Source organism: Balaenoptera physalus, assembly GCF_965194825.1.
Source record: "Balaenoptera physalus genome assembly, chromosome: 9".
Lineage (NCBI taxonomy): Eukaryota > Metazoa > Chordata > Mammalia > Artiodactyla > Balaenopteridae > Balaenoptera > Balaenoptera physalus.
The window spans coordinates 58,648,298-58,671,088 of NC_138888.1; the positions used below are offsets into that span (position 1 = coordinate 58,648,298).

Sequence of the window (22,791 nt, forward strand, 5' to 3'; positions counted from 1 at the left end):
GAGAGTGATTCCTTCCCTGAACCACAAAGGGGGTTTAAGTGACCAGGAGGGTCTAACTTTAACCTCCAGAAAGCAAAGGAACCCGACCTGAGCTAAGACTGCAAGTCTTGGCGGGCGCCCAGGCCCGGCTTGTCGTGCAGTATCCTCGCTGCGTGAGGAGCCGGCCTCGCGGGGCCACCTGTGGGCGCGGCTGGCTGGGCGGCCTTGGTGGCTGCATTGGAGCCTTACTCTTTCCAGAAACAATAATCATTTCTGGTTAGCGGTGTGGCCCTGCAGGCTGATCACGTGTCCTGGTGTGCCCCTCTTGAAGAAAGCACGTTCTGCATAATGTTTGTGAAAATAGAATTGCTTGGGGTTGAAGCCTTTAGGAAGAACCCTTTTGTGTGCAGAGTTACCTTTTTTTTTTTTTTTTCCTTTTTTCTTTTTGGTAGAGGTTGAAATTCTTGTGATTTTAGGTTACCTCAGCAGTTATTTACTTTGGAAGCGCTGACACACCAGGGCACTTAGTAGAAATGCTATTTTGACATTAGGAAGTTGGTTAAAGGGTGTTATTTGGAATCAGACTGTACTATTGGCCATGAGGAGCAGATTCATTTCACGTTCTTTTAAATTAACAAATTAAAAATGTAGTAGATGGAAATATTATGCTTGGCAATAAGATTATTTACTCTGTGCCCTGTTTAATAAGAAAATTTAATTCAGTAGGCTTGGAAAATGAATTTGGTTTAAATGAGGATTCAGTATTCAAGAATAATAGCTGGTTATTAAGAAGAACCTTTTTATTTCTTTCCTTTTAGTAAATGGTATTAAAACAAATACTGTTAGGTTCTTGTAATAGCAAGAGAGCTGCGGATTTTAACAGAGAGCAGAAAACATACCAGTATTTGGAGTACCATGAGACAAAACCATCTATTTTATGAATGCAGTTTTTCATATTGTTTAAATAAACGTAAGAGAAAATGGCAAAACATAATTCATAAAATAAGCTACTTTGTGGAGTAGAAGTATTAAAGAGTGAAAAATTATGTCTGCTCACCATGGAAAGGAAACAGACATTCTTTAAGAAGGTGCTTTGTATGTCTGAGACACCACGAGCGTTATACATACACTCTGTTCTGTGGTGGGTGCCTGTGGTTATAATCATTTTTTATCAAACAGCGGGTATATAGTCACACAGCCCCATATAAATGATCAGAATGCAAGTTAGACCTCCCAATGGGTAAACTTAATTTATGTTTAGAGTCATTTTGAAATATTCTGCTCTGTTTTCCAGGGGATAAGTGTACTTTCTTTCTTCTGTTGACTCTGTCATTCTTCACTCTACACACTTCTTCAGAGCTGCAGGATTAGGCTCCCAACTCTACATCAGATTAAAAAGATGTAATGAGGATAAATGATTTACAGAGGGAAAAATAACATCGCACACATTTTTCTGAATGTTTTATACCTCTGAATGAAAGTAGAAATAAACACACAGAAGCACACAAGATGAAAAGCTGAAATTGATTACCCTTTTATGAGGCTCAGCTCCAATTCTTTGTATAAAAATTCTTAGGACAATTTTTATAGCTGCAAATGTGGAAACTGCCTTAGATGGAATGTCATCAAGTGGCTCTGTGTGTGTTGACAAGGTTTTCATAATGAACAGGTTGCAGTTTGTTTGATGTGTATGTCACACATCTGGCTGGAAGTTACTAATTTACATTGTCTTAGCAAATTAAATAGATGGCTATTGATTCTCTATGGTAGCAGTGAACTACCACATACATTTGTTTTCAGGGCTAGTTCTCTATGAAGCCTGAGAATGATAAGTGAATTCTTTCCAAATACACCACCTCAAACAATATACTTAAAACCACAAGCCCCCCAAATAACTTGACAGGCCAGATGTTTTCCAAATTTAGACAGTTTAATAGCATACTTTGTGAAGGGGTTTTCATGTCATGAAAGTAGAGAGAATTTTAAGTAGTCATTGGTCAAATGAAGGTGTGGCATTTTGGTGGAAGCTACAGTCATCAGAAACTCATTTTTTTTTTTAATTGGGCAAATCTGGGAATTTGTTTGAAGTATTTTTTAAAAAATTCATTTTGAAATAATTTTATACTTTTGGAAAAGATGTAAGAAAGTATAAAGCACCCCTGTATAGCCTTCACCCAGATTTTTACCAGTGGTTAGCATTCTGCCACTATGCTTTGTCATTCCCAATCTCTCCCTTCCTTCCCTTCCCCCTCCAGATATATACACATGTACATATACGTGCACAAATATTTCTTTTTATGAACTATTTGAGAGTAAGTACAGCCATCATGCTCTTTTACCCCTAAAAGCTGAAGTGTGTGCTTCCTAAGAACAAGGACATTCACTCATATAACCACAGTAGAATTATGAAAAGCAAGAACTTTAACACAAATACAATACTATTATCCAATATACAGACCTTATTCAAATTTCTCCAGTTGTCTCAATAATGTCCTTTGTAGGAAACCTTCTATTATTTTTTTAACGTCCAGGATCCAATCCAGGATCACACATTGCATTCAGCTTTCTGTTTCTCGAAGTCTCTTTTAGCTAGAACATTTCCTCATGCCATTTTTGTTTTTCATGAAAGTGACCATTTTAAAGGGCACAGGCCCACTATTCTATACACAGTCCCAGAAACTCATTTGTCTAATTTCCTGGTGGTAAATTTATTGTTGAAGTTAAAATATGCCTAGAAAAATTAGTCATTATTATCTAACAAAAGCAATGATGAATAGAAATGTTCAGTAACCTTGTTTTAATAAGCGGCTGCGACAGTGACTGTAGGAATTTTAGAGGCAGGTGGTGTTTTTACTGGCTTTTGTCTGACCAGTGTACAAAATGTTGGTGTTCTGGAAATCTGGAGAAGAAAGGGAGAAGACATCATGATTAAATTTAAAATGTTTTCTTAGTTTTTCTCTGGGTCCTTGAGGTTCCCTGAAGCTTGTATAGCTCTTCATTAAAACTGGCCCCCCCCCAAAAAAACCCCAAAACAGGAAAAAAAAAAGCTGACCAGCTTGTGACTTTCTATAAGACACACATACCCTGTTAGCTTAAAAAAAAAAATCTTTCTTATAAACTTTGAGTGCCCACGGGGTTTGAAATAAGTGTTAAGTATGACAGGCCCTGCTCCCTGATTATTTTCAAGAGGAGAGGTGAATGCCGCTAGTGTCTAGTAACAGTGAATGTGGGGAAAGTCCAGACAGAAAGTATGGAGAGTGAAAAAGAGCATACTGTGTAAAACCAAAGTAATTTTCTTGAATTTGTATTTCCTCGAGTTTGTTTAATTAGTAGTGTTAGTTATTCATAGACAGTTCAGATGGAAAACATTAGTACTTAATGTGAAGAAAATTGAAAATGTGGAACGCCCAATAAACTGTGAAAAGTAATTTCTAGAAAAATGAACAGTCTTGATTCTCTTTATGTTTTAAAAATTAAACTTTTTAAATCTACTTTTAAGGATCAACCAGTAAGGTGTAACCATCTCATTTTAAAATATTTTAAAATGTAAATTTTTCAAACATACAAAAAAGTTGAAAGAATAGTACAATGAATATCCACATACACATCATCTATAATACAAGCCATATTTGCTTTCTGTCTCTCTCTTCCTATATGTATGTCTATTTGTATATACATTTTTTTCTCCACTGAATCATCTTAAAGTAAGCTACAGACATCATGATGCATCATCCTTAAATAACATTCTCCTACATAGCCACTGTACATTTATTATGGTACATTTGAAGTGTTCAAATTACTGTGTGTAGAAGGTTGCAAAAATACACATGAGATCTAGTTTACCAATGCCATTAAAGACAATCCGCCACTGAAATTCATCAAGTACTCACTGATGTGTGACCTCATTTAGGATGACTGATAGACAATATTTTGTGAGGCAACTTCTGTAGGATATAGTAGTAAATGTTAGTGTATTTTAAACTAGACTTCTAATGAGACTTGTAAGCTAATACAATTCTGATATTTTGCTTGGAAAGTAAGAGAGAAGATTTTCAGAGTAATTTGGTAATTTTGGAATCAGATACATTTAATATCTTCAACCATTTTTTTGTTGTTATTGTTGTTGGTAAAGAAGCCTTCTCTGTTTATTTCCTAAGTTTAGAATAGAACAGTGTTTCAGTGGAAAATCTCACATGCTGTTTTAGAGTGATTCACTGAACATAGAGAAGAAAGTAATTTTCTGTCTTACAGTTTCTATCTCAGTGTTACAGAAAGCAGAACAAATAGAGACAATTTACATTAGTGGTCTATGTAACACTTGCTATCTACCGAATAATCCTTTGAATTTGTAGAAAAGTTAGGGCAAATGCCAAAGGAGACATACTTTCTTCATAGAAAAAAAAAAAAAAAAAGACGGTGTCTACACTGTAATTATTGCAGGTCCCATAATTTTTGTTCTTCTTTGCATAAAACCACTGTAGTTCTCACAATTAAAAAGGGTTTTTAAGTGTTAACATATTCTGTGACTATAAACCCTTACGTATCCTTACCATAAAGCAGCAGACATTAAAATATGCTCATATTAGTTTGCCTTTCAAGTGTGTTAATAGTGCTGAGCTAATTTGAGCACTTAAATTTTAAAAAATTTTTAATTAATTTAAAGGCCCAGTGACATTACTGCTATTACTAGTAGGAAATTTTAGAAAATGCTTTTTAAAAACTTGACCAATAATTTGAGTAGTTATAAAAATGGAATTTATTTTTCTGGCTTTTGTAGCAAAACCACCCTTTTCTATTACAAGTAGTGTCAAATGAAGCACCTTTTGACTTAGCAATCTACACCAAAATATGAAATAATTTATTCTTGTGCCTCAGATCGATGGAGCACTCATTGCATAGGTTTAATGTTTTTGATCATGAAAAATAATAATCATGTACGAATGTATACCCATAAATTAGGTTTGATCCCTAATTGTGTTGAATTATTATTAGGATAATATTGAACATCAAAGCCCCTTTTGTCCTTTTCAAATGATCTTTTATGTAACTGAATGGTCATAGAAACAAATTGAAAACACATTTGTATAGATAGTAATTTATAACAACCAAAGCTATTAATAGTAATTAATAATAATTTTATAACTACCAAAACACTTTATTAAAGGAAAGGGCTGGGACATTTAGTCTGTTTTACAGTACCTAATACCAGTACTCACTTAAATAACCTTATCTTTCATACACTTTTAACTAATTGTAATTTTTTTAATCAAAATGATCTATTTAGTTTTGAATTTCTCATTTATACTCAACATTTTCCCCCCATGCTGAATACATATTTCTTTTAAAGCGCTGCCACATTCATTACTTAATTTGCTCTTTTGACATCTCCGTACAGTGGTTGGGGCCGGGATCACACTCCCCATTTTCTAGTTGAGGAAGCTGAGGTCAGACCTGCTGAGTAAGTAGTGAAGCCAGGGTTAAAGCCTGGAATGTCACCTGTATCCCCCAGTTCTCTGTACGGTGATGGTGGGGGAGAAAATGTCTGGGAGAGAGGAATGGCTTTAAATGAGTAAGGGCTGTAGTGTCAGGCCACCCAACTTCTGGATAGGCTTTCATCTGGTCTCATGATGGAACATGAAAGTGCTGCCTCTGTGTTGCTGCTTCACAAGTATGTGCAGGTATTGACAATTGAGGGGGTTAAATTAGCAGTGCTACCTTCTCAACGACATTCAGTTAAGAATGTATCTTTTTTTTTTTCCTTTAAGGGCATTTTCACTGTGTAAGAAAAAATGTGGCCTGCAAACATTTTAGTTTTTTATTGAATTGCTTGCCTTTAGATTACACAGATACAATATTGCTATTACTAATTATTTCTTTTCTGCAATCAGATTTAACATTTTTTTTCCCACACACACACACACTGTATTTTATTTTATTTTATTTTATTTTATTTTTTTTTTAAAATAAGTTTATTTATTTATTTTTGGCTACATTGGATCTTCGTTGCTGCACATGGGTTTTTCTCTAGTTGCGGCAAGCAGGGCTACTCTTTGTTGAGGTACACAGGCCTCTCATTGCGGTGGGTTCTCTTGTTGCGGAGCACAGCCTCTAGGTGCATGGGCTTCAGTAGTTGTGGCATGTGGGCTCAGTAGTTGTGGCCTGTGGGCTCTAGAGTGCAGGCTCAGTAGTTGTGGCACACGGGCTTAGTTGCTCCGCGGCATGTGGGATCTTCCCAGACCAGGGCTCAAACCCGTGTCCCCTGCATTGGCAGGCAGATTCTTAACCACTGCGCCACCGGGGAAGTCCCCTGTATTTTATTTTTACAAGAGATAAATAGACTGACACCAAGCATTGTACATGGATGACCACAACAAAAGCAACAATGATTGCAATTACCAAACATGAAACACACTCATACTATGTCATAATATTGCCATTCAGTCCAGTAATCCTCCACTGTAACAGCTCCTTTACTTTGCAGTGAAAATTGATTTGTATATTCCCTGCCTCTGAGTCCTTGTGGGATTTTTTTTTTTTTTTAAATTCAGACAGAAAGTCACAAAAATTATACTCATCCTCATCAGTTCACTCAGTCCCATGTAATTAATTGTTGTTTTTTTTTTCATCTTGATCTTTTGTTAGCACTTTTATGAGTTCATCAGTTTTTCATCAGAGTTCTGAAAATGCTTATTCATTCAGTTCAGCAGTACAGTCAGTTACCAGAAACCTGTACTTGTCAGAGTCTTTTCCATGAATTTCTTGAAGATGAAACCCTTTTATAGGAACATATTTGCAAAATCATCAGAGTACACCCAGAACTGTCTGTAAATGACAAAAGACTTAAAAATGACCACGGTAAAAGATTTGATGAAAGTTCATAATAATGCAGTTGACAAGAAAATTAGTTATTTCTGAGATATACATTTTAAAGTAATAACTAGGATTATGACTTATAACATTATACCAGAACATATAAGATTTTTAGAAATTTCATGTAATGTCTGAAACATTTATATTAACATATTTCCATACATATTTCCATACAAATACAAATATAAGATTTTTAGAAATTTCATGTAACGTCTGAAACATTTATATTAACATATTTCCATACATATTTCCATACAAATACAAATATAAGATTTTTAGAAATTTCATGTAACGTCTGAAACATTTATATTAACATATTTCCATACATATTTCCATACAAATACAAATATAAGATTTTTAGAAATTTCATGTAATGTCTGAAACATTTATATTAACATATTTCCATACAAATAACCCAATGAAAGTTTAGTATTAGTTGTTTTGTTTGTTTTTTTATACTGCAGGTTCTTATTAGGCATCAATTTTATACACATCAGTGTATACATGTCAATCCCAATCGCCCAATTCAGCACACCACCATCCCCACCTCACTGCAGTTTTCCCCCCTTGGTGTCCATATGTCCATTCTCTACATCTGTGTCTCAACTTCTGCCCTGCAAACCGGCTCATCTGTACCATTTTTCTAGGTTCCACATACATGCATTAATATACGATATTTGTTTTTCTCTTTCTGACTTACTTCACTCTGTATGACAGTCTCTAGATCCATCCACGTCTCAACAAATGACTCAATTTCGTTCCTTTTTATGGCTGAGTAATATTCCATTGTATATATGTACCACATCTTCTTTATCCATTCCTCTGTTGATGGGCATTTAGGTTGCTTCCATGACCTGGCTATTGTAAATAGTGCTGCAATGAACATTCGGGTGCATGTGTCTTTTTGAATTACGGTTTTCTCTGGGTATATGCCCAGTAGTGGGATTGCTGGGTCATATGGTAATTCTATTTTTAGTTTTTTAAGGAACCTCCATATTGTTCTCCAGAGTGGCTGTATCAATTTACATTCCCACCAACAGTGCAAGAGGGTTCCCTTTTCTCCACACCCTCTCCAGCATTTGTTGTTTGTAGATTTTCTGATGATGCCCATTCTAACAGGAGTGAGGTGATACCTCATTGTAGTTTTGATTTGCATTTCTCTAATAATTAGTGATGTTGAGCAGCTTTTCATGTGCTTCGTGGCCGTCTGTATGTCTTCTTTGGAGAAATGTCTATTTAGGTCTTCTGCCCATTTTTGGATTGGGGTGTTTGTTTCTTTGATATTGAGCTGAATGAGCTGTTTATATATTTTGGAGATTAATCCTTTGTCTGTTGATTCGTTTGCAAATATTTTCTCCCATTCTGAGGGTTGTCTTTTCGTCTTGTTTATGGTTTCCTTTGCTGTGCAAAAGCTTTGAAGTTTCATTAGGTCCCACTTGTTTATTTTTGTTTTTATTTCCATTACTCTAGAGATTTAACATTTTATGTTCTTTTTTTTTTTTTTTAATTTATTTATTTATTTATTTTTGGGTGTGTTGGGTCTTCGTTTCTGTGCGAGGGCTTTCTCCAGTTCCGGCGAGCGGGGGCCACTCTTCATCGCGGTGCGCGGGCCTCTCACTATCATGGCCTCTCTTGTTGCGGAGCACAGGCTCCAGACGCGCAGGCTCAGTAGTTGTGGCTCACGGGCCTAGTTGCTCCGCGGCATGTGGGATCTTCCCAGACCAGGGCTCGAGCCCGTGTGCCCTGCATTGGCAGGCAGATTCTTAACCACTGCGCCACCAGGGAAGCCCCACATTTTATGTTCTTGTTAAACAAAAGTCAGTGAATTGGCAAACCAAGTCATCCTTTTTTTATCACATGAGACACCAAATTACCTCCTGTGGTGGCAGGCTATTTCCGAGAGAGAGAGACAGAGAGAGAGAGTGTTTCCGGGCGTCAGCACTGGCCCTTTTCTGTTTTTGAAGGATAATGGCAGAAAAGGTCATCCCCTGGGGACTCTGTTCAGGGGCTGGGGATGGAGAGCTTCCCAGCATGCTCTGGGCAGATGCGTCATCCTCTGGCCCTTTGGCAGTGCCGCTGCCTGGCCTCTTCCCCTTCCGCAGGCCCCTCTGGCTTCCACTCCTTCCTTTGCTGTTACCCTGACCTGGATGGCACTGACTCACAGGACCTCCCCTTTACTTCCTGGGTGGAGGCCGCTTGGTGCTTACTAAATGACCAGCCTGACCACTCTTCTCTGGCTGTTGGGAGGAGAAGGGTTCTGATCTTTGAGTCACATCGTGGAAAAACATGGATCGTTACATCTGAAGGCAGGGATTCATCCATGTAATTATGAATGGATGGACAAATTCAAATAAGGCTTGACTGGAACTCCAGAGAAACATGTTTTTGTCTTTTGACTTAGTGTAGTCATGAGGCAAACGCTGTTATGTTTGGTACAAGATGTGTGTGTGCGGAGGTGGGTGGATTATGCATACCTTTTTTCATTTAATTGAAGGATAGTTGATTTACTTTTTTTGGATTATGCATATCTTGATAATTTAGTAAAAGGCTGCTACTTCCTTCCCCTTATCCAGTGCTTTCCTCTCTGTTTTCTGTTCTCATTGGCTTGTGACATCTTTCCAGATGAGCAGACAGTGATAGAAAACTCATTTGGGTTGAAGTGCTGATGTCTGTGTTTAAGCCATCATGCCAAAAGGATAGGTTGGAGTTTAGATGGAACCTGGAAATACTCGAGTGCCTATGAGTGGAGGGATTTAACATTCTGCCTTGTCTGAAGGAGTAACTTCCCATCTCCTTTCCCCCTGCTGCAGGCATCCCAAGGTCCAGAGAGCTGGCAGTGGGGAGAGGTGGTCCATGGTGAGGGCAGGGCTAAGGGCCATGAGAGAGGAACTTGCTTTTGTCGGGCACTGACAACATTTGGGGTCTGGCTGAGTCTGGGCCATCTGTTTACCATCTGTGACTTTTACTCTGGGAAGTTATATTGCACTAGGATCATGATTTTGTTTTTTTAAAAGCACAGTATCATTCGAAGCAACCTGCAAGGGAAAGGCGTGGGCTTTGGTGTCAGATGGATCCAGGTTCGAATATGCGTTGCTGCATAATAGCTGTGAGACTTTGAGCACAGCTCTACTCCTTTGACCCTCTGTTTTCCCATCTGTGAAATGGAGACATTTGCACACACTTTTTAAGGACCGAGGGGGATTAAATGAGATAATGTACGTATAGCACAGTACCTGGCAGAAAGCAGATGCTCAAAATATCTTAACTGTTGTTGTTAGCTCTTGCCAATTATGTGAGGTCAACTGAAATACTTTGGAAGGAGATGAAAAATTCCCTCTTTAACTTGGATTTCAAAATCCTCGAATCCACAAATTTAAGTGTTTATTTTCTTTCCCTTCCCCAGTCCTTCCATTCACACCCCTCCAAGCATTGTGCTCTTTGTGTGTGGTGGCTTCTATAGTTTGATTAAGCTCACCCTGTTTTTTCACTGGTGTCACTGTATGCTCTAGAGGGAGCTGAGATTTCTGCTTGGATGGAGGTAAGCCAGCCTTTACCAAGTGCCTTATTTGTGCCAGGCAAGGTAGAAGGTGCCTTACATGGTGAAATGGTGTTTACAAGGAAAAAGAGGGTTCTAAGAAACTAAGCTTTTATCAAATTTCTGAGGTTAATTTAGTTGGAACCAGTGTTTTGTCAATTTTACCAAGTCAGTAATTATAATTTAAAGGGAATAAAACCTGCGACAGTGGCATTTTTGATGATCAGTGGAGGCTTTTGTATGTTCCCTATCTCTCTACATGGACTGGGTATGGCTATCTCACCAGTGTTTTACAGAGGATGGCAGATTGCAATGATTTATTGCGTGTATGCATGAAGCAGAAGTCTTGGCTTCTCTTGAGTAGTTTACAATTTAGTTGACAAAATAAAAGAGTTTCATTTAAATATTTAAGAACTCAGATTAGTCTAGTTTGAAATGATATGGTACACTTGCACTATTTGCTAAGGGCACAGAATTCAAAGGAGCTTGAAATGAAGGTGGAGGTGTCAGGGAAGGAGTAGAATTTTAAGGGTTGGACAGAGTGGGATCTTTTGAGATGAAACAATGACTTCCACACATTTGTCCCATTGTTCTTTTTCCATAACTATTTCTGTGACAGTTAGTCACTCTTCAAATTCGATTCAGCTGTGCTTGTCTCACTGCTCTTGTCTAAGCTGGGTTTCTTTCTGTCTCTACCTTTTTACCTGAACTTTTTTTGTTGGAACTGAGCGTGTTGCATCAGGATTGGAAACTATTTTCCGCAAAGCTCTTACCTTTCCCAAATGAGTACTAGTATATCTTCAACATGTTCATCTGACTTTAATAATAAATATATATACTTTTAGCATCCAGGCATAGGGCATAGTTTTTAAAGTTTTAAGGGATGCCAGTATTCTGAATTGAACTTAAAATCTTATTGAAATGAATACACAGTGGCACCACAGTGGTATAATGGTTGTATTTAAAAAATTATTTGTAGGAAGTAAATGTGAGATATACATTAGGACAACAAACAGAACCAGAATGGAAGAGAGGGAGGTGTAAAGAAGCTACCGGAAGGCCTCCCCAGTGCTGCGTTTGACATTGTAATCCTACTATTAGAATATGATGCAGCCTAACCCCTAGGCTTCTTACTGAGATGTTTCAAACTCTGATAACCATAGGGATGTTTTACAAGATATTTGAAAAATGTGTTATGAAATGAGATATCACTACATTTTATTATGCAATATAGCATATTAGTTAAGGATTTGGGCTCTGGGTCTGTTGCCTATTTAAATCCCAGCGCTACCACTAACTCTGTGATTGTGGGCAAATTGCCTAACTTCACTGTCTTTTTTTTCATCTGTAAAATGCGGGTAATAATTATATCTACCTCATAGAGTCGTTGTGAACATTAAATGGATAATGTGTGAGGTTCTTGGCACTGTGCCTGATTACAAAGTAACATGGGCTAAGTGTGAATTATTAGGGTGATTATTTCAGTGAAATTAAATAGAATAATTTTTGGCCTGCCAGTAAACGCAGAATAAACGTCTGTGAGTCTTTGGGCTGAAGGAGGGAAAGCACAAGTCTTCGGAAGACCGAGGGCTGCCCAAGAATGAGAAGTCACCAAACATTCTGATGCATCTGGAAAGGACTGTGAGACTATCCTTCAGTTGGTTAGTGCTAATAGGTCTTTAAGCATTTATAAATGATTTATTGAGCGCCTATTATGTGTCAGGCACAGTGCTAGGTTCTGAGGACATAAAATGAACAAGACAATATCTGCAGGAAAAAGAAATAAGCGCAAGTCCAAGCTATAGCCTACCTTGATTTCTCCATAGGTTTGCTGATGACTGAGATTCCTTCCTGGAGGGAAGTGCTTCCATCCACAATTAGAAGGAAGAGGGCCCAAAGTACCTTGGGACTGTTAGACTTGGGAGTCAGACTCCCCTCTGGTTAGATGGTGGGGAGGGAGTGGATGCAGTGGGAGGAGCCGGGCCCCTGGAGAGAGGGGTGTGTGTGTGTGTGTGTGTGTGTGTGTGTGTGTGTGTGTGTGTGTATGGAGATCATGATTGGCAGCAAGGTAACTGATTGCAGGCTAAGAAGTCCAATTTTAATTCTCACAAGGACATTGCCCAGGGCAGGTCCTGTGTATCTCATTACCTGAGCCAGAGAGAGAGAGAGCAGTTGTGCCCAGGTTGACTTTTGTCCTGTTGGAATGATGTTGAGTAGATTTTTGTTCTGCTTTGAATGTGATTTTTGAATATTTTGTGGGGCTGACTTCTAATAGGATTATGCATCTCAGCAAATTTTAAATTGAAGAATCTGTCTAGAGTCAAAATAGTCTTTGCCGATTTATTGCATTTTTAGGAAGTGTTGCTAATTATTTTAGGTTAATATAATTAAACTTTTCTTTTATAAAGGGAAATTCCCAGGCATTGCTGCTGCCTTGCCCTGGAGAGACTGGAAGATGATTGTCAGCTCCAAGCTGAAGGAGGGGTGGGAAGGTGCTCTTGTTTGTTGCCAAGCTTAGAAAGGTTGGGGAATAAGAAGGACTCGCATTTGAGGGGCGGTTAGTTTGTGCCAGAGGCTCAGAGAGGCCAAGTGACTTAGCCAATATAACACAGCTCAAGAGTGAGCATACCAACCCAGGGTCCAGACTCCAGAACCCATCCAATTTCCTCTTTGGTATGCTGTTTTTAAGCTGGTAACATTGTACTAGGGTGAACCATATGAAATTGCCATTTCTGTATATTGAAATTGTCCAAAATTGGCAATTTTACATGATTCCACCTATTGCTCAGGAGGTAATAGGATGTTTCGCAGAGATTTTACCAAGGTCTATGGATAGTTCACTCTCTTGTTCAATATGGGGTCTCCACTGCTTGCCAGAACCAGCCAGCTGCCATGCAGTATGCTGACTTCCAGGCCCCAGCCCATCTCCCCTCCACTAGTTTAAGCACCAACAGTCATGACATGTTCACAAAACAGCAGTCCAGAAGCATCACCTGTAGACCATTATTTTATTTAGAACATCTAATATTTTACCAGGATTCAAATGCAAGCTGCTGTCTTTACTAGAAGGATATCTTTCCTTTGATTGATTGCTAAATAGATAGAGCTTGTGAAAGGATCTCTTTTTTTTTTTCCCTGGGATTTCTTGTTCAAACAGAATTTGTTGTATCCACATCAGTAAAGCCGTGCTAATGTGGGCTGCTGGCCAGATCGTGGAAATAGCCTCATTATGTTGAACTGGATGTCATAATGGTACCCATTAAAGTGGGATTCTCTCTGTGTTTGTACTTTTAAATCCAAGTCCCTTGCCACTTTTTACATCTCTCTGAGAATAGCAACATTCTCTAGTAATGCAATCTGAGAATGTGCTGGCTCTCTCCTTCTCCCACTGAAAACCACGATAAAAATAGAATCCTGGTTTCAGAGCATTTTTAGGGGTTTGTGGCTTGCTTCTGCTCCTCGGTCATTCATTTCACTCTCTGCGCTTGTGATGACTGTAATGTGTTCTGGTGGCTGAAGGTAAGGACCCACGAGATTTACTTCTTTCAACACTCCCATTAATTAATATCGGTGTCCAAATATATGACAGGAAAAGAGCAGCATATTTTTTCCTCCAGAACTAACCAAATGCAACACAAGAGTTTTCATTTTAATTTTTAAAAAGCCGTTAAGAGACTAGTAACGTCACAGCATTTCTGTTAGCTGTTGAAATCTTGCTACAGTCCTGGCAAAGTGAAGTATTTGTTGTGCTGGATTTGGGTAATGGACCCCTGCAGGGTTACAGCTCAGAAATGCTGGAAGGATGAAGCCCACAAAAGGGAGGGCAGAGTGGGTGTCAATCTCATTCCTGCAATTAAAGCAGTTAAAGAAATAGCAAAGTGCAGGGTGGTATTTATTGTGAGGGTTAATTGAAAACCAGGGGAAAATATTTAGAGATGCTACATGGCATTTCACATTGTAATCTCTTTTCTATTTGTGTCTCATCTTGTTGACTCAGTAGGACCTTCATTATAAACAAATTTCTATCCTTAGAATCAGCTTAATTTCTGTGACTGTAATTAAGAGGATGGTAAGAAATGCTGTAGAGCATAGTCCTCTCTACTGAAAACTAGGCATGTTTCTTGCATTCACTCCGCAAGTATTTCCCCAGTGTCTACCACATGCCAAGCTCTGTGGTAGGACTCTGGTATGACCAAGACAGACAAGGTTCCTACCCTCATGGAGCATAAATTTTAGTGGGAAGAAAACGATAGTACTTACAAACAAGTAAATATGTTGTATAATGTCAGGAAATGAGGGGGACAAAAAATTAAGGGACAAAGAGATGGAAGTGGTCAGGGAAGTCCTCTCTGAGGACTCTTAAATGAAGGGAGGGAGGTAGCCATACCAAGACCTGCAGGGAGAACATTTCCAGCAGTGGGAAGCAAGTGCAAAGGTCCTGAGGTGGCAATCAGCTTGACAAGTTGACAAATGGAGGAGGTCACTATGGCTGGAGCAGAGAGAGAGAGAGGGGAAGAGCAGAAAAAGAGGATGCTAGAATAGGCAGAGTCAGATCGTATTGGGTCTCAAAGGCTTTGGGAAGCCAGTGGAGAGTTTTGAGCCAAAGGCATGGCATGAAGTAATTTCAGCTTTGAAAGGATCGTCTGGCTGATGTGGAGAATAGGCTTTGGGGTGGGTGATGGGAAGAGGCAGGGAGACCAGTTAGGAAATGATTGTAATTGCCTAGATGAGGGAAGATGATGGCTTGAAAGAGGGAGGTTGTGGTGAAGGATCAGATTCAGGACGTTCTGAAGGTAGGCCAATGGGGTTTGCAGATGGACTGGATATGAGTTGTGAAAAAAATAGGAGTCAAGAGCAGCACGTAGGTTTTTAGTCTGAGCAACTTGAGTGAATCATGGGAAGAAGCAGATTTGTAGGAAAGGGCAGCCATCAAGGGTTGTGTGTGGACATGTTTAGTTTGAGATGCCTGTCGTTCATCAGAGTGGAAACACCAGGTAGGCAGTTGGATCTGGGTGTCTTGGAGTGGGGAGGTCTGAGCTGAAGATGAGGGTCATCAGCATATGGAATTTAAAGCCAGTGGAGGGGCTGAGATCACTAGGCAGTGGGTGTTACTAGAGAAGCAGCCTGAAGACCAAGCCCTACAGCTCTGAGTGGTTTAGAGTCTGCAGGAATAGGAAGTGCCCAAGAGGAGCCTGAAAGGAAGCAAACAGTCAGGGATGGGAGTAGTTTGGTGAAATATATGCAGTCAGGGCAGGCCCTGCGGAAAGTGTGAATTTTGTCTTTGGAATGTTCCCTCCCTTTTCAGTGGTTTTCCATCTTCTCTGTGGTGCCCTTTCTTTCAACTGATTCTTTTAGTTTCTCTCATCCCTGATAACAACTGCTCTAGTTCTCAAAGTGTGGTCCCCTGACTGGCAACATCAGCACCATCCAGGAGCTTGTTAAAAATGCAAATTGTGGGCTCTACCCTAGACCTACAAATGAGAAACTCTGAAGAGTGGAGCCCAGCAAGCTGTGGTTTAATACATTTTTCATGTGCTTCTGATGCATGCTGAAATTTGAGAATCACTGCTCTAGAGAAAGAAGCTGATAAACTGAATCAATGAAAGATAATAGATGAGGCTTACCCTATTATCCTTTTCTGAGCCATCTGTCTAAAGCCAAAGAAATAAATGTCTAACAACAGATATTGAGCATCAACCTCTAGACCATTCTTGAGACATCTTCATGGGAGCCAAGGAAACATCTCCAGCCCTAAAGATAATAAAAGCAGGCAGCTGCCTATCCTGTCTTTAGTAGTGGGCTCTATTTATAACTATATATTCTGTATAGTATTATACAAGCTCTCTGACTCCAAATATGGCGACAATGAAAAATTTGGCATTTCAGTGGGCAATTCAAAATCTCTAGCAACAATTCAGAACTTATTTTGTTAAAACACAACTTATTTACCAGGCAATTTAAAATATCTGAATACCAAGGCACATAATAATAATAATGATAATGATAATAAAACATTTGTTGAATTGTGAATTCTTATTCATAAAATACATCTCAAATTTATTTTAGCTGTTTAAATAATAGAGTTTAATGTATATTTAGTTAAGCATTACAGTAGTAAGGACTTAAGGAGATTAGAAATAAATGAATCCAATTAAAGAACACGCCTGTGAGATTTGATATGTCCTAGGTATGAATGAACTGTTTGCACAGCAACTGTAAAGAAACCGTTAAATGATTAACTATCTAGAAGAGGTTTAATCAAGAATAAATGCTATAGGACATATTTTAAAATATTTAAGTTAAACAGATGAAGACTTTGTGCATTTGAAAACATCGCATCATGCCATCATTTTTTGCTGCATCTTTTCCCAGGGAGTTCGAAGACTGAGGTTCAACTTTTCTGTGATCTGCAGACATGCCAGGGCCTTGTGTTGTGTAGAAAAGGGCAGAGCTTCCAACAGTGCCATGAGGTTTGACCTGTGGGGCCTCCTCACACACTGGGGGAACTGGGGGACCCTGAGATCTTGAGGATAGGATTCAAATTTCCCAGTGTTGGGGAAAGATTATTTCTGCACGATTACGGGTATCTTTTCTGTTCCTGGAGTTTGTGTGGAGTTGAAAACAGGAGGTGTGCTCTTTCACCCTCTCTGCCAGAGGATTTTAGGGTTTAGGAATCAGCTTTGTAAGGGTCAGAAGAACTAGGTGAGAAAGCTATTCCTGTGAGAATAGAACCTCAGCCAAATATAAGGTGTTAGGTGATGGATTCCCCCATTACCTATCTATCTTAGATATTGGAAGAATTCTAAAGAGAACATATATTTGAAAAACATCAGCTTAATAATTGACAGCGAAGGTGAGAGGGAAGGACAGAGAGGGTGGGGAGGTGAGACAGAATGCAAAGAGATGGAAAAGAGGGGACCAGAATAATATGTGTGCATTTTATTTTCTATTTGTGAAAATTTTTAAATGTAAGAAAAACTTGGTTGATATTAATATCATTTTTTTTTTATATTTGGCTTTTTTTTTCCCTCCAGAAGTGGGCTAAAATTAGGGATTCTCCTGGGAAAGGAGACCGACCATTTTTAATTTACGCCTTTGATGAAAGAGGCAGCACATTTTGCATTTAATTTATTCGAATCTAACTTTTAAAGTCCACCTCAAGAAAATAAGAAACAGCACAGCTATAAGATCAATAGGATTTGGAACTTAGACCAGGAAGATTCACAAACATACCTAAAACTTTAGTAGCTAGATATAGAATGAATTCTGAACGTAAAAAATTAAGTTCCTCAGAACAAGAAATGTGGCCCCAAAGTAGGGTTTATGCCATTTAAACAATGACAAATATGTCATCTATAACTCATATGAAACTAAATTGTTTTAAGAAACTCCGTGACAAGACTTTCTTTTTTTCAGTCATAAGTAATATTTTAAGTTATAGTCTCCAAAGAAGGAAACATAAAGTCCTATAGTACACTTGAAAGCCTTCAGAGACAGATAATTCTGTAAGGTAGGAAGGGTGGAAAATAGATCAGAAAGTGAGTGAAATATATAGGCACCAAGAGAGCATAAGGTCATTTGGACATTTAAAAATTATTAAAGGTGTGCATGAGAAGTTGAACCTATGGGAAAATAAGTTTAGTAGTGCTTTCTCTCTTTTGTAATTTAACATTCACAAAGAAGAAACCCTGGATATATAAGGAAAAGAAACTGGGGAACCATTTCACCGTGAGGTAGGAGTGCCTGAAATTTGCCTCAATTAGTGTTTCTTTTTCAATAAATTTTTTTCTGATTATAAAAGTCATTCATGTTTATTATAGAAAAAACTAAGATAATGTGGAATGGTATAAAGAGAACGTAAAGAACATCGTTAATCTATTTTCCAGATCTCCTCTGTTAACATTTTAGTTTTTTGCCTCCCACTATGGTACATGCATATACATGCCTATACAGTACATGTTGATTTAAAAAGAGAAAATTTTTCACATTATCAATAGTATTTTTCACGTTATTAGAGTAAAAAAAAAATGAATGACTGCATAATATTTTATCACATTGGTAGGCCATAATTAAGTAATGCTTTTATTGTTGGTTCTTCCTATTTGTTTATTTATAATTAAATACAAGAAATTATGCTGACAAACACCCTTGTATATAGACTTTTTTTTTTTTTTAAACTAAGTGCTAAACTTCTTTTTTTAATAAATTTATTTATTTATTTATTTATTTATGGCTGTGTTGGGTCTTCGTTTTCTGTGCGAGGGCTTTCTCTAGCTGTGGCAAGCGGGGGCCACTCTTCATCGCGGTGCGCGGGCCTCTCACTATCGCAGCCTCTCTTATTGCGGAGCACAGGCTCCAGACGCGCAGGCTCAGTAGTCGTGGCTCACGGGCCTAGCCGCTCCGTGGCACGTGGGATCTTCCTGGACCGGGGCACGAACCCGTGCCCCTGCATTGGCAGGCGGATTCCCAACCACTGCGCCACCAGGGAAGCCCTGTATATAGACTTTTGATACTCATCTCTGATTATTTTCGTAAGATATATTTCTAGAGGTGGAATTACTGGATTTAAGGTATGAACACTCCTAAGACTCTTGATAAACATTGCTAGTTCACTGTCTTACCAGTAGTATATAGAAATACCCATTTATTTCACCTTGCCTTCGTTGAGACTTATTGTCATTTAAAAAATCTTTGCCAATTTGAAAGGCAAGAATGACATCTGGTAGCTGCCTTAATTCACACAGGTTAGTAGTAGTGAGGCAAAACCTTTAAAAACTTATTTCTCAGCAATCTGTGCACTGCTTACATCCTTTTCATATTTTTCTATTGCAGAGATATTGTATTCATTAGTGATTTTTAGAAGTGTTTCTCTGGATGTTTAAAGCACTATTCCTACTCACCCCTTCATTATAACTGTAATGCTTCCAAAGACATGGTTGAGGATGAAATTAACTTAGTATTCTAGTTTGCCTAAATATCACATATGCCATGCCTGAATTATAACTTGATAAAAAAATAAGTGCATTTAATTAATATACATACCACTAAAACGGTAGCATATGATTTGTTTCTTTGACTTAAGATCTCACAGGATTTCAGAATGATCATTATTAATTATAATATGGGAATTTAAGAATCCCTCACATAAACTTGCCTACTTAGCAGATATTTCTTTCTTATTTATGTAGAAAAGTTTGCCAGTTTTTTGAATTTTTGGTCATTCGGATTGGAGAAGAATAACAGTTTATTGCCATGAGAATTATTTTGTTAATCACTTGCAAGTGAGCGTCTGTTCTCTGTAAGATATTTGTGCTAGACAGTAAACAGAGACTATTAGAAGAGAAGGAATTTAAGATATGCCATTCACTGTGAGACAGATTTACAAGTGCCAAATGAGCGGTGGGACAGTAGTAGAGGAGCTCAGAGGAGGGAGCAGGGAGAGATCACTGTGGCCAATGGAGAGAAGGAAACAAAGTCAGATGCAGTATGGTGACAGGTCTGGATTTAACTATATTTCAACTTGTGTCGTGGGTTTGTATGAAGGTGTTACACTATCCCTGTTGTGAGGATGGTTGGTCTTGCCATATCTTACATTATAGTTTTTGACTTACTTTTTGGTGGTTGTTGTTTGTTTACAGCCCTGTCTTTCCTTCTTGAAATCACAATGTGATAGTAAACCTCATTCACCCTCATGTAATACTTACTCTCACATACGAGAAGAGAAGGGTAAGTCATCCCTTACCCTTGTGAGGCCATCCACTCCATAGCATGTTGGATGAAACCTACAGAATGGAGGAGAAAGAGGTTTCTAGGCAATGTTTATGGAAAACCCAAGACTTTTGGGGAACTACTAAAATCACCAAATCAAATGGAGAAAACCACAAGGAGCAAACACAGATCCACTTATTAGTATGAGACTATTACATTTCCGAGGGTGCCTTAGCCTAATTTCCCAGCAGATTGTCTAAGTCTGTGAGCCCCTCACAGTATGGAATCCTCCTTATCAGCTATCTCTGCTGGGCTCCGTGGGAGCCTGAAAATGAAACAGAAAGTAGGTCTCTCTGCTGCAGAGGTTTACCCAGTGGCCAGGCAGTAACTCTGCCAGGATATAAAGAAGGTCATGCACTTCGTGTAACAGTGACTCTAGAATCCAATTAAAAAGTTTCGCATAAGGCACAGTCATTCCTACTTAATCCGATCACGGTTTAATGCAATCCTTTTCTTATTTCAGTCAGCGCCTTTGGAGCCAAATCAATTGTATGTCTTTGTTTCCACGTTTTCCTCGGTAATTTGATCACCTTCAGCCGTTAAAAAAAAAAAAAAAAAACAAGCTCAATTGGGAAATCTGGCAACATCTTTTACGAATTGCCACATAACATAAAGTCAACAAACTCCAGAAGGGCCAGCTCCAAAACTGACATGACAGAAACAAAAATTCAGTGGAAACAAAAGCAGAAAAGGGTAAGGCAGAGTCGAAGAGGGAAATTCTTGCAAAGAACCTTGACTCAGCATGAGCTGATCAAATTCTGTTGATTACTTCTCTGTATACTCATTCCCACTCGCTTGAAGGTCGTACATATGTTGGTGCTGCTGTTGGCATCGTGGATGCCAGTCTCCCAGTCGAGATGATAGACATAATATTGATGCCTTTCTCTGAAGCTGACAGTACCTTTCAGCAGCGAAGACACCTTTCATTTGCTTTGCAAGGGCATCACAGTGAGCTTCCCATATGGCAATTTGGCATTTACCTTGTGAGTGGTCGTGGAATATTGCTTAAGGAAAGGCTGAGAAGGCCAGTGATGCAAAAATAGCCCCTTTTATTCTATTGGAATTTGAGTAATTCCAAATATGTACATGACTATTATAAAGTTTAGAGTAGACTCAGATGGTTAATTCTGCAAATTGAATGATTTCTGACTGTCCATAATGGAATAAGAGGATTACTTTGGTCTGTGTAAATATGGGTGAGATTGACAAGCTGCAAGTCCTAGTGATTGCAAATTACCCATTTCACATTGCTTTCAGAGCCTAGGTACCTGAGGATGTCTATGGCGCTGGTACAAGTCATTAAAAAGAGAACAAAAAAAAAGTAAATTGAAAAATACGCCAAGTGGCATATGTCACAGTTCCTCTTTCAATATGCCAATCATATCTGGGAGAACAGCATGAGCTGCCCTTGAGAGGGTTACCTATGGGGTCCTTAGCATGGTCTATGAGGCACTTCTCAAGAAAGCTTGAGCAGGGCTGAGTCCTTCCTTTATTAAAGTCAGCTAAGTCAAGCTCCTCACCATACTCATTTCAGAGTCTAAGTTCTGTGCACCCACGTATTTTATTTTGTCCCACTCCACAGGGGAGCACTGAACGGCTTTACTAGGCATACACCTAACTCTGAGGATGTGTGTGTATACCAGAATACACCTCACTAGGGGAAGGGGGAGAGGTAGAGCCAGACTCTTCTTTGTGTCTGAGTTTGGAGGAGGGAAATGGAACTCAGTAATGTGATTCCCATCAGCATCTAGACCTTTAATCTATACAAATGAAATACTCTATTTAATAGAATTCTAAAAGTAAAACAAATGCTTTGTTCTCAGTGAATCTGCCATGCAGAGTTGCTCTTGGCAGTACATCAACCGTACTTGAAATGTCTTTAAGTGGGTATTTTTTTATTGTGCTTTTCATCCTAACACATCTTTTGAGCTGTTAGAGTCTCGAACAGAGAAACAGGAAGGCCGAGCTCCTCTCCGAATGCCAGGTCTGTCTTGCTCTATGGTCTTCATTTGCTGACTTAGCAATAAAGAACTTAATGAACTTAATAAATATGTTGGCCACACTACAATAGAGTTTAGAAGCTAAAAAGGAACAGAGCAAACGAAAATGAGTTTGGGATAGAAAGGAAAGAAATACAGCATAGGGAAGTGTTTGTAATGAAATGTATTACAGTTGCTACCAAAGTGGAACTATCGCTTTGGGGAAATCAGGTGCCAAAAAGTGCCATCGAGGGTGGAAGTGAAGAAATAATACTATTTATTGAGCATTTACTATGTTCTAGGTACTGTGCTATAAGCTTTCCACATAATATTTCATCTGAACCTCAGCACACCCCTATGAACTTTAAAGAGGAAATTAAAGTCTAGACAGGTTGTCACACAGTAAGAGGCTCAAACTGTGATCTACCTGACTTCATGATCTTCTGCTTAATTTTGGCAGATGCGTTTTTGTATTTTTTGGTGCACCAGAACATTAATATTTTAACTGGTGTATCCAAAGTATAACTCTTTTTATATTTATTAGCTTTTTCATGTGTATATGTAGAATTTAAAAGCATTTACTGGCTTTCAAATTTTATTTAAGCCTCTTTAATTTGGAGTATTTTCTTCATTGGAAACTATGCAAAAATTTTGGAGAGA

General features: G+C 38.6%; 1 protein-coding gene across 9 annotated transcripts in view; it reads left to right on the forward strand.

Annotated features, from left to right (window-relative positions):
- The window catches only part of SIM1 (SIM bHLH transcription factor 1), a 94,771-nt gene that overhangs the window by 38,936 nt on the left and 33,044 nt on the right, over positions 1 to 22,791 (forward strand). The window lies entirely within an intron of this gene.